This window comes from Solanum dulcamara, chromosome 8 (assembly GCF_947179165.1).
Source record: "Solanum dulcamara chromosome 8, daSolDulc1.2, whole genome shotgun sequence".
Taxonomy (NCBI): Eukaryota; Viridiplantae; Streptophyta; class Magnoliopsida; order Solanales; family Solanaceae; genus Solanum; species Solanum dulcamara.
In genome coordinates, this window is record NC_077244.1 from 35,259,937 (window position 1) to 35,272,640 (window position 12,704).

Consider the following 12,704-nt stretch of genomic DNA (forward strand, 5'->3'; position numbering starts at 1 on the left):
ATGCTTGTGTAACATGCTGTGAAATATATTTTGAGTTTTCACAGACCTTATGTTCCAAAAAAGTGCTTTCATTATCATTTAACAATTGACTTCACCACTCAGCCTGTATTCTTGTTAGTTGAACATCAACCTCCTTTTTGTTTTGTCTTTTTTGGCTTTAGATAAAACTAGAGGAGATTAAGATTTTTAACTACCCTATTTTCATATATATATATCACGTCCATCTCGTAGGTGAAAATTCTAGTCTCTTGTAAAAATCATACATACCAATTATTATTTTTTTAATTTGTGTTTGCTTTTAAAAATAAAATAAATAAATTCATGTGTATTCATTATTGGAAAATTTTAGATATATAATATTCAAAATTAATTTTGATAAAGTCCTTTAGGAGTATTATTTTATGTAAGATCTTCCATTGGGATTATGTTGTTAATACATCCAATTAGACGTCTCCTTCACGTACACCCATCCTCATGAAAAATGTTATTTGAATATGTATTGATATTTTCCAAATAGTTTGGCCTAATGTGATATCAGAAATAAGTCTCATGTGAAGTTTATATGGGCAGTTAGTAGTTTCTAACCTAATTAACAGTTAGTTCTATCTACCCTAATTAGCGGTATTCATACATTTCTACTTAAGGTCACATCGTCAATACATTATGTTCTATCTAGTCTAATGTTAACTCCTGCACAAGTCTATTTAATTAATCAATATTATATTATTTGTAATAACAAATACCATAATGCCTCACATTGTATATCACATGTTAATTCATCTAACACCAAGCAAATAGAAATAGGCTATGTCATTTTGTGATGCAATCCTATCATTGGAAAATGCTATGAGTCTCCCAACACAATCTTATCTCATGTTTTGGATTCATCGTAGAAGTCCTTAATTACCTTGGTGTATGCCACAAATACACCTCTAGTCTCCGAGAATTTTCATAAAACTTTCGATGAGACTTTATCATAATTTTTTGTAAGTAAATAAACACCATATGTAAGAGTCACGACACGACCTAGGGTCTAGTCATAACACGGTGATTGAAACCCCGAAGGACTCCAACCAAGCCTCTTGACATATCATAAAGCATAAATAATGTCAAGTAAAGAGGAACATAGCATAATAAAGAGTCTAGCATAAAGCATAAAAGTGAGTGTAATACGACTACTTAGACTCTACATGTTTTATCCAACAAATGCCTTCACTAATGAAAACAAGCGGGGGCTAAGACATGTCCCTAGATCACCCTCAAATTAGAATATAACAAAGTCTTTTGAGGTAAGAAATAACAACTCATAACTAGTTCTCGATAGATGAAGACTCATGAAAATACTTTGACGTACGGAAACTATACTAGCCATGTGTGATAGGTGTGCGATCCTTAATCCCTTCATTATGAGACAATATAGGCAACAATATGTGTTACTACATTTGAATGTACTAAGTATGAGGGATGAAATGCAATATAAATTATGAGATGCAATGATCAAATAATATTCATAATAAAAGGATAAGAAAAGTCATGAGAAAACCATAATGATCAAAGTATTAAAATGGTATAGTTGAAATCATGAAAGTTCATAAGGGTTCATAGTGGGATTGAACCATAACCGACAATAAGACCATGTGAGCTATAACATGGAATCCCGATGTCTCCCATACAATGGAAGAAATGAGAATCTACTTGCCAAGGTAGATTCTGCTCCACTAGGCGGGCCATGTACATACGCTATATGTGCATCCACCAGCTAAGCCATGAAGGCAACCTACGATGGCACGCAGTTTAAGGAACTAGAGGCTGCTACTAAGGCTTTTGTTAGGCCCCTACCTTAAATTCCACTCGATGCTAAGTCAAATCTCATGGAATACATAACATAGTAATCATACTTAGCATATATCATAACTTGTTCATAAACTTTATAATTCATAGAATAACTCATTTTCATAACATACTTGCAATGTGAGTATTAGCCTTTCAACATTATAATATCATACTTGCATAATTTATATCATGAGGTTCTTAGGTCACCACATTGGACCCTAATTCACCTTTCTTCGTATCTTCATAGAATTCATAGCTTAAACATACTTGTAGATCATGATCATAATACATACTTGAATTTAGAGTAAAACTCATATATATAATCAGTTGAGTGAAAACTATGAGAATACTTTGAAATCCTTGAGCTTCATAGTCATAATTCATGTAAATCATCATGTACAATAACGTCATGCATGGGAATTTATAACTCAACTTAAAATCATGCAATTAATGTAGAAACATATTTAGGATGATCATTCACAATATTTTAAAACATAATTAAAATAACCCAATGCGATTTATAAAACTAAGGTTAGAAAATCAATTGAAATTCATGAGATTTTGAGTAGAAATCTTGGGAATCCATAGGTGAAAGGTACCCATGGATCAATCCCTACATACGTTGAATGAATTTGAACTTGGAATTGAGAAAAGGAGTTTCTTGAAGAAACCCTAACCAACTTGGGAAAGAAGATGAACTCTTGAATGAACCTTGAGAGAAAAGTCTTAAAGTTGTTTGGGAGTTAATGAAGGAAAAGAATAGACTTAGGAGTACAGTAAAACCTCTATAAATGCATATGCTTGGGAACGAAAAAATATATTCATTTATCGAGATTATTAGTTTATCGATAAATGCATAAAATATTTATTTATTGATAAATAAATATTTATTATTTTAGAGAGTATTTTTTAGTAGTGCTATAAGAAAGAAAAAAATATTTGAATTAAGAATTTCAAAAGTTTAAATCTAGAAAACTAAAAAGTGTAGTTTTCGCATATTTATTATTTAAATCTAGAAAATCTAAACGAATTTAGTGAAGTTTGATGTTTCTGATTGTATTAATGTATATAGAATATGAAGAGATTTTATTTTAACTATAAAAGGAAAAAGCTAGATGTTTAAAAATCATAATTCAAGTATAATGTCTTCTAATCATTTGAAAGGCGTACAAAAATCATCTTTAACCAATAAAATAAAAAATGCAATATGTGAGTATAAGAAAGAGAATCCAACTATTAGCCAAAACGATTTGCAAGCATGGGTGAAATAAAAGTTTGATTTGACTATTAGTCAATCAACTATCAAATATATATAAATTCTTGATGTATTCTAGTAATTATTATTTTATATTTTTTCTGGGCCTGTAATACTTTATTTTTAATTATTATCTAATGTATTTAGTGAGAATATTACTTTAATATAATTAGCCCAAGTCGGAACCAGAGAAAAATATTTATTTAGAGATTTTATTACTTTATCGAATATTACTTTATCGAGGTTTTACTGTATTTAAGATAAATTTTATATTGAATCTAGTCCAAAAAATGTCCATATAAATTAATGAAAGAATATAGAATTGACTAAATTACCCTTCATTTAACTGGATTGGGCCTCACCACGGAGGACCCATCACGGTTCGTGATGCTCACCACGGCCCGTGGTGGTTTCTGTGATGATTGCCTTAAACTTGAATCTTGGGAGTTATAGAGAATAGTTTTAAAACTTTCTCCACGAAACCCTTCATGGTCCGTGGAGTGTATCACGGTCCGTGGACCATGGTCGTGGTACAATACCTATAGGGTGGTATGCAGGGGTGCCCAATACGAACCCCCCTACGGTCCGTGAAGGGCTACACGGCCTGTGGTTGTGTGGTGTGGTCCTTGCCTTGGGATCTTTTCTGGGGTCTCAAGGAAGGGATCACCACAGAGGGTCACGGCCCGTGGTTCCCACCACGGTCCGTAGTCCCTGATCGTGGTCCCTTCCCTACAAGACTTATTTTTAGAACCACTACCACAGTGCCTCACCACGAGGTGTGGCACGTTTCATAGCTCGTGATGGCCTTCCGTAGTCATCACCTAGTTCCAATACTGCAGGTTCACTAATTTTATATTTTGATCCTTATTTTCTGACTTTTTAAATTTTGGGGTCTTACAATATCTCTCCTTTGGGAATATTGGTCCTCGAATGGGACTGAAGCGAGCATGAATGAAATAGGAAAGGAGCATAACAACCCAATATAAATGCAAAACATTCGATAATACATAAAAACATGAAATATTTAATCTTAAGAAAGAACATAACTTTAAAACTCATTTCATGAACATGAATGTATATGAAACTAAGAGAACAACTCAAACATATGATTTGGACTTGTTGGATCATGAAGGAACTAAATACCTATAATGACGCTCAAGGTCATTTTTGTCTTTCTTTGATATTTTTAGTGTTTAGAGCTTTCCTCTATCAAACTTAAGTAATTTAAGACTTCCTGGCACTAACAATTTATTTGCCTGATCATTCATTTGGGTTTTATGCCTGATTCCCTGTTTTGGAGCTCTTGGAGTTTGAATGATTGACTTTGGTCAAAATATATGAAAATGACCTTTGAATGGAATTCTAAAGGTTCCATCAGCTCTGGAATGACCAAATGAGCTAGTAGCATAGTTAGCATGAGTATCGAGGCAATCAGTGTGAGTTTGAGGGCTTTGGTATTTTAGCCTTTGAAATTTGGCCTAGGCTGACTTTCATCAACATTCTTAGAAAACATTCTTGGATTGATATTCTCTCAACATGGTTAGCTCTAGAATATTGAGTTTGGTCTAGAATGATCTTTCATTTGTGTCTCGAGGCTTCTGGTATGATTTTGAGCCTTTTGTGGATTTTGGTTTAATTTATTGCTTGGGTGTGGGACCACATTTTTATTGAGATTACCTCAGATGGTAATTTAGATTGCGTGATTGAGTCTGAAACGTCAAATTTGGTGGGATAGCATAGTCCATTTATGCGCATGGGATTCCAAACAAATCTCGACCACCCCGTCGAAGTATTTTCCAACTCTAAGTTTAGCTGGTGCAGGCCTTGCTGGTGCACCTCTAATTTGGTCTCTACGTTCGAGGACCTGGTCCCCAAGTTAGCGGAGAAGAAGGAACTTTCCCTCTGCATTTGCGAAGCCTGGTCCCCTCATTTGTGGAGAAGAGGGAGCTTTCCCTCCACGTTCGCAGAGCTTGTCCACGTGTTTTCAAAGAAGAGGGATCTTTTCCTCCGCTTTCGCGGACCTAGACCTTGTGTTTGCAGATGGTTGTTGACTAGTCATTTGAATTAAGGATCATGCCCTTTTCAGCCTGACCCCCTCTATTTGTTCTTGCGATTTTGGGAGCTAGGAAGCTCTAAATTGGGTGATTTCAAGTTCTGGAGCTTTTTTGGTTCTGGCTACGCAGCGGAGTGTTTGAGGGAGTATGAAGATCGTCAGTTTGATGTAAATTCTTCCCTAAATGGGCTACCCTAGTGTAACTTTAAGCTTTAATGGTGATTTTATCTGTCAGGCTGATTTCTCTTACTTTGAGCATCAAGTTATGCCCCATTTTAGGGTAAAATCTCAATAATATGTTTAGAACCTTTTTATGGAGTTATTTTTGAGATTTCCATTGTGGTCCCACAATCCCATTTTTGACCTAATGTTGAGTCCATCTTCGAAAAATACGATTTTAGTGTTGAAACATTCGTATTGATAAGGTGATCAACATTTTGATAGCAATGAGGAATTTGGAGTCGTGTTTGGAGCGAACATCTACCAAAAAGAAGACTTAGAGCATGCGTGTTCAGCTTTGAGGTAGGCTACGATGTGTATTCTTTTTATTTGAGCTTCATGAGGTATAGTTTAGTATAAATTACTTGTGGTTTGGATTGTATGTGTCGGGTTATGTTTGATTCCTAAATTCATGGTTCTTTGTCCCGGTGTGAGCCTTAGGCTAGGTTGCCTTTATGAGACTTTCAGTGTAGTGGGTAACATTATTGATTATGCCTTAGTTTGGTCTTGATTAACCCATTTTAGGTGACTTGATTAATGCTTATGCTAGTTGGAGGATTTATGCCTTAGAATTGGGTTTGAGTTGATGCTTAGATGAGGTAGCCGTGGTTGGTAGGACTTTCTAAGACTTAGTGTCTTTCCCTGTTGTAACATCTATTTTGAAGCATTTGTATAGTGATTTTCACCCGGTTAGGCTTGTGATCTACTGTTGGATCCCATTTTTGGATTTAGAGCTAGAATCCTTTTATACTTTTTTTATTCCATTTGGTAGGACAAGATGTGTTTGAAATCTCGAGGTTGTATTCCCTATTGGATCTGGAGGTATTGATTGACTAGATGTGCACTTGTTTCCTTATTTCCTCCTCCTTGTTACCCAGTTAGAGTTGAGTTTCTTTTTCGGCCTTGTGGTTAAGTTAGAGTAGTAGAGTTGAGATTTAGGCCTTGATTAGAGTTCGGTCGCTTTTGTTAGCCCATTTTTTATGCTCTAGAGGGTAAGGTGCTTGTGGTGTCATTATTGTATGTGATTATATGTGTTGTTTGGGTGATTATGATTGCATGCATTGCATTGGATCATTTTTTTCTCACGGATGTAGTCGACCCCAAAGCATGAATTGGTTCTTGGCATTGATTTGAGAAAGTTGGGTTGTAACCCAAACTATTTTATATAAATTTTCAAATGGGGGTCGTACTATTTTTAGTGGACTGGAGGCATCGAGGATGCACTCATTTTATGATATTGATTCGAGGCATCAAGGATGCGCTCATTTTATTATATTGATTTGAGGCATCAAGGATGCCCACATTTTATGATACTAGCCCAGTCGTAGAGATTTCCAATCCTTTCTATAATGATTTGACTTCTTATCTCCAGTCACCATGAGAGAGTGGGCTTTGATGATCAGATATACAGGTTGATATCTATATTGATATAAGACTTGGATTGGGACCTAGAAGGTATTATAGGGGTATTCCCGAGTCTCCCATGGCAATCCAGAGAGGCACATGGGTCCTACTTCCTGGCCTGGATTGGAAGTAGGTGTATATATCTTTGTATGAGGCACTTGGCACATATGGTATTATTGATTTTATTGCATGACTTTCATTCATATATGCATTGCCTATCACCAGCATAGTTGTTTATACCTATCGGTAGTATGAGGTGCCATGCGGGATTACCTATTTTTGAGTGAACTTCCTGGGCACACAAGGGCTCAAAAAGTATTGTCTTACTATTTGCGAACTTGTGGCGGTATAAAGGGTAGTCTCTTATTTGAAGTAGTTATTGTCCTTATTCTTATTTATCTAAATTTTTGTGCTGGGATTTAGTTAATACGGTCCTTTGGGCCTTTATGTGATATATGTATTTACTTTGGTTAATAAGTTGTCACTTAGTGGTTACCCCTTTCGTAGTGTGTGATCGTGTTTAGATCTTAGGCTGGTGCCACTAGGTACGTCCTTGGTTTCCTTGCTTGTTTCCTATCTCTCTCTTTCTTATATCTTATGTTTCTTATTGCAGGATTTCATATTATTCTTGTTAGTTACTTGTGATATATACTCATTTCTTAAATGTTCTTTATACTTGCTTTATCATTGGAGCTCAGTCGGCTGATGCCTACTGAGTACCATTTGTTGGTACTCATACTACACTTCTACACCCTGCATATCATAGTACGGGTTTGCACTACTGATTTAGATATCGTGCGGAGAAGCGCTTGGGTTTTGGAGACTTGGGTAAGCTCTTAGCGTTTAGAATTACCCATTGTCTTCTATTTTGAACCTGGACTAGTCTTTATTTTGTATTCAAAGATAGTATGTGTTACTATTACTATTATGGTTTCGGACTGTGGAGTTAGGCTTACTTATTGGTGGGTTAATTGTAGGTGCCATCATGACTTGAGAAATTAAGTCGTGACAGAGTGGTATCAGAGCTTAGGTTCGTCAGTATCATCGGTATAAGAGCAAATGCCTCATAGAGTCCTGCTGATTGGTGCAGAGACGTCCGTATCCTATCTTCGAGAGGCTACAAGTCATTTTAGGGAAAATTCATTCTTGATTCCTGATCATGTGAAATTATTTGATTAATCTCTAAATACTTTTCTTTGAATTCATTCCTCCTTAGATGGATAGTACGAGCTTTCCGATGGGCGTGGCTAGAGCATCAGCATATACTGCCCAACCTTCAATAGTATCTATAACCACCTTAGCTTTTTTGGACCCAGAGTTGGACATTCCACGTTAGCTGAGCAGATAGGTGTGGTTTTGGGTATATCGAGCGGTTTTTATCCTATATTTGAATTTGTTGGTCCTTAGAAAGGTTTTTCGCCAATTTTTGAGTATACAATTGAGTTTCTTCAGTGGGTTGAACAGACTCTCCCTTGCTTCCTACTGAGAGAGAGTTGATCTAAGGGTTTATTGATGGATTGAGCTTGCCTCTCCATTTAGCATCACAATACTTGATAGCAGTTAGGTCTACTTTTCCCTAGGTGGTCAGTTATGTGAGATCTATAGAGCATGTATAGAGACTTACAGAGGTAGAGATAAGAGATCAAGCCGTTAGCGCAATAAAGGTAGTATCTTGACCTGAGGTAGGCATTATCCTAGTGAGGGTCAGCCTCCCTCTAGATCTATAGGACCCATAATGGGAGCTACTCAAGTTTTAGGCAGTCCTGTGGTAGGTTATAATACTCACAATTTATAGAGTTCATGAAATACATCTTAAGGTTTGCTATTTGAGTATTCAGGTTTTAGGGCTCATACTAATTTAGTTGGTTCATCTCAGCGGGCTATGTTTGGTAGGAAGTGTTATACGTGCGGTGAGTTTGGGCATCCATCTAGGGAGTATCCTATATTCTCACATCGCAAGCAACAAGCTCGATAGAAGCGGGTTCGTAGGGATTAGGGACAATCAGTTAGAGGTGGTACCCCGAGTGTTCAAGTTAGTGGTATGGATGTTCAGTTCGAGGACAAATGCATTCCATCCCATGCTTCTGCTAGTCAGACAGAGAATGAGATTCCAGGTATCAATCTTATTTAAGTGAAATTATTTCTAGGACCTTCCCTGCTTGTAGTGCTTGGGTGTTGGGGTCTTGTAACCACCGATGAATACTTGACTTGTTAGATCCATCTTGTGAATATGGTTGTTACTTTACATAGACTTATGTGGGTATGCTTAGTTAATCTGATTACTTTCTTTTTGGTTACTAACAGCCTTACTTGAAACTATGTGTATGTGTTTATCTTTCCTAGATGATTTCTTTTATTAGTGAATCATATTGGTGTCACTATTATGTTGCAGTAGTGGTAAAGTTATAACTTGTAGATGTTTAGCTTAGTTGATTTCTCTGTTGGGTTTTCGTTTAGCCATTCTAGAGTTTTCTTGCATTGATTCTTTCCCCATTCCTAGTTTGCCCCTTCATAGTGTGCTTAACTAATATTAGGTTGCTGTCAAGAGAAGGGTGTGTCAGTAATTGTGGCCCTTATATTCTATTGTAGATCTCATTCGTCAATTCTTTCTTTGTTCGATATTCCCATTCTTAGTCCTAAGGTGGCAGAGTTAAGGTTTGCTATTCGAATTGGCTCGATTGTCTCTTTATGGTAAGTTTAGTGGTTAAATATCAGTTTAGCTAGTTGTGTGATGTAGTGTTAGATGGCTATGTGTGAGTTGGGAATGCTGGAAATAGAATTTGACCTTGTTATTCTAAGTATGGGAATGTTTTAGCTTGAAGTGTCATATAAAGAAGGTTCTATTGGGTTCACGGATATAGTGGTCCTCTTGTGCTTGTGACCGATCAATAATTAGCTAAAAAAGTGTCATTGTGGAGAGAGAGCATTCATATTGATGAGTCATGGGTTGTTAGATTAACTTTGGTATGCCCTTGTGACTTATGGATTTTTAGGTGGTTAGTCAATGCATTTTGGAAATTTCAGTCACATGGTTGTTTTACCTTACAACCAGGACTACCTTCAATCTTGATTATTTTGTGTTGTGCCTTGGTTCTGCCAGTAAACTATAATAGGTGTGTCGATGGTTCAAAGAGTCAGATTGTTGATTTAGGTCTTCTGTAGTGGTATGCTTTGATTAATTCATACTCTGGCTTCCATGGGCGAATGGAGTTTCTCTTAGAAAGCTCAGCCTCAGAATAGAGTTAAAGTAATTCATGGGATCATCTCTTGGTTTCTTGTTCTGGGTAGAGGTTCACATGTGTCATTATGGTTAGATGGTAGTGTTCCTTTTGGCGTACCTTGCCATGGTTTAGCTTCATTTAGGTCTCTCTTGATGGGTTGATCAATTTAATCGCTACCTGCCTGCTTAGCTTTTCTGGAGTTTGAGTGGTTAGCTCAGTCTTGCACTGGCGGGTTGATTTGTGGTATTTGTTGTGATGGTTCGGTTCCATTGGGTCACTTTTGGTAGGTTTAATATACTAATAAACTACTTACTAGATCAGTTTTGCTCCAGGATTAGTTGTTTACTTAGATTCGCACTCGTGGAGTGATGCATGGACTCATGGCATCAATTCCCATTAATTTTGGGTTAGATTCTCATATTGGTTCATATTCTAGAAGTTTTGTTGGCAGCAAAGTGACATTGGAGTTAGTCTCAGTGCGATTTATTTCCTTCCATGGATTTATTGTCCCTTGGAGTAGCTTTTCCAATTTTGAAAGATAGATTTCAGACTCAAGTTATGGATTTTGGGAGCCATTGGGTTAGAGCATTGGGTTATTGCCCTAGGATGAGTTGCTTGCTTTAAGTTATTGCCGCTATCTGATGTTCAGGCGGTGCTTACATTTCCTTTATGGTTGTTTCGACGATGCTTGGATGGTACCGAGAGATGTTAATGTGGTTTAGGATGGGAATGATACCCATGATGCCTAACGAGCCTTGAGTTTGGAGTATAAAGCAAAGAATTCAACTTGGAAGTTATTTAGAATCTTCTTTTGTCTATTGGTCGCTAAATTCTGAGGTATTTGTGTGGTTTTGGTTTATCTGGGGTTAGTCTGTTGCATTCTGTTGAGTTTATTCTTATTGAGTGGAAGTTAGTATCGAAAGAGAGAATTGGAAGTTGGGTTGAATTATGAAAAAAAAGAGTGAATTTGAGACTTTTCTCTTAGCCTGAGTTCTGGGTTGGCATTGCCCGACCTGAGAAGGTGCTTGTAGGTCTGGTGGAGCTTGCAGGCCTAGCTTTCTAATCTTAGCATGCCCTTGGGTTCTTTTCTATACATTGGCTTTTGAGGACAAAAATCCTTTTAGTAATAGATGTTGTAATGACCCTAAGTTATTTATGACTTGTTGGCACTCATAGTTCGGTCGCTTGGTTGTTCATTTGGGTTTTATGCCAGATTCCCTGTTTAGGAGCTCTAGGAGTTTGAATGGTTGACTTCAGTCAAAACTCTATAAAAAACATGTGAATGAAATTCTGACGGTTCCATCAGCTCTAGAATGGACAAATTAGGCTAGTAGCATGATCGGCATGAGTATCGAGGCAATCTGTATGAGTTTGAGGCCAATTAGTGCTTTAGCCTTTGAAATTTGGCCTAAGATTGACTTTAGTCAACATTCTTGGAAAACATTCTCGGATTGACGATGTTAAGGATTTTCAATTAAATGGATTCCGTATGATAATAATGACTTGTGGGTATCTAAATTGTGGTTTTCTACTATTTGGTAAGAAGCGTGGTCATATGAAAAGTTGTCAAATATGTTGAGACACCGCTCGAATATAATTGAAAGAAGCTAGTGTAAGATCCCAAAAGTTGGAAAGTTAAAATAAGGGAAGATTTCAAGAAAATTGGACTGTCTTCAAGTCTACAAATTGACCTACCAGTCGTAGGAGTGACTCGTAGGACTGATGCTGAGGTTGGGAATTGAACTAAGTAAGGAAGTGACTCTACGAGCCTAGTTACGACTCATAGAAGGATTGATGAGTCGTATATAAGACTCATAGAGAAACTTCAAAGACCCAAGTTTCTTAGGATTTCAGGAGTTGCAGGATGAGTTGGGTCTACGACCTGTAAAAAATATGACAAATCATAGGAGGGAGTCGTAGGAAAAGATCAGAGGATCAGGGTTGTCAGGGTTTCCTAGGATGAGTCGTTTCTATGACTCGTTGGAATATTGACAACTCGTAAGGACCTATCGTAGGGTCCTTTGGCAAGGATTAATAAAGGGCATTTTCATGTTTTCTAATTTTTTGTTCAATGAATCTAGACACCTTTGGGGGGAATTCAAAACTTATAAATACCCTAACCCTTCAAAATTCCTCCTGTTCCAATTCATTCTCAAAAATTCTTCTAAGGCAATCAAGGGAATTCTCTCAAGATCTTCTTCTACAAGCCAAGATAGGGTTTCAAGAACACAAAGCCTCCTTTTCAATTTCAAGGCTAGAATTTATCAAGGTATCTGGGATTTCATTCATGGATTCCATTCACCCGTGAAGTCCAAAGGTTTTCCTAAAAGATCTTCTCAATTTAAAGTGCTTTTAACCCCAGATTAATGATATTGCATTGTGTTGTTTCAATTATGTTTTACTTGTCTTCAATGATTATTGTAAGCCTAATTCTGTCTTTATTTCATGATTTCAAGTTGTTTTACAAGTGCCCATTCATAAATCTAATTTCAATGATGAATCCTATGAGTTATGCTCACGAATTTCTATGATTTTCAAAGAAAGCTTCTTATAAAAAAAGCTGAGACTTATGAATGATTGATGAAAGTTAGAATGATGATTCAAGAAGTTATTATGTTGTGATTAGTACAATTATCACATAATCATGATTAAAGGGTAATTAGGACAATTTTCACCAAGAAACTCATAAACGGATGAAACTGTTGGCTAACCTCTAGAC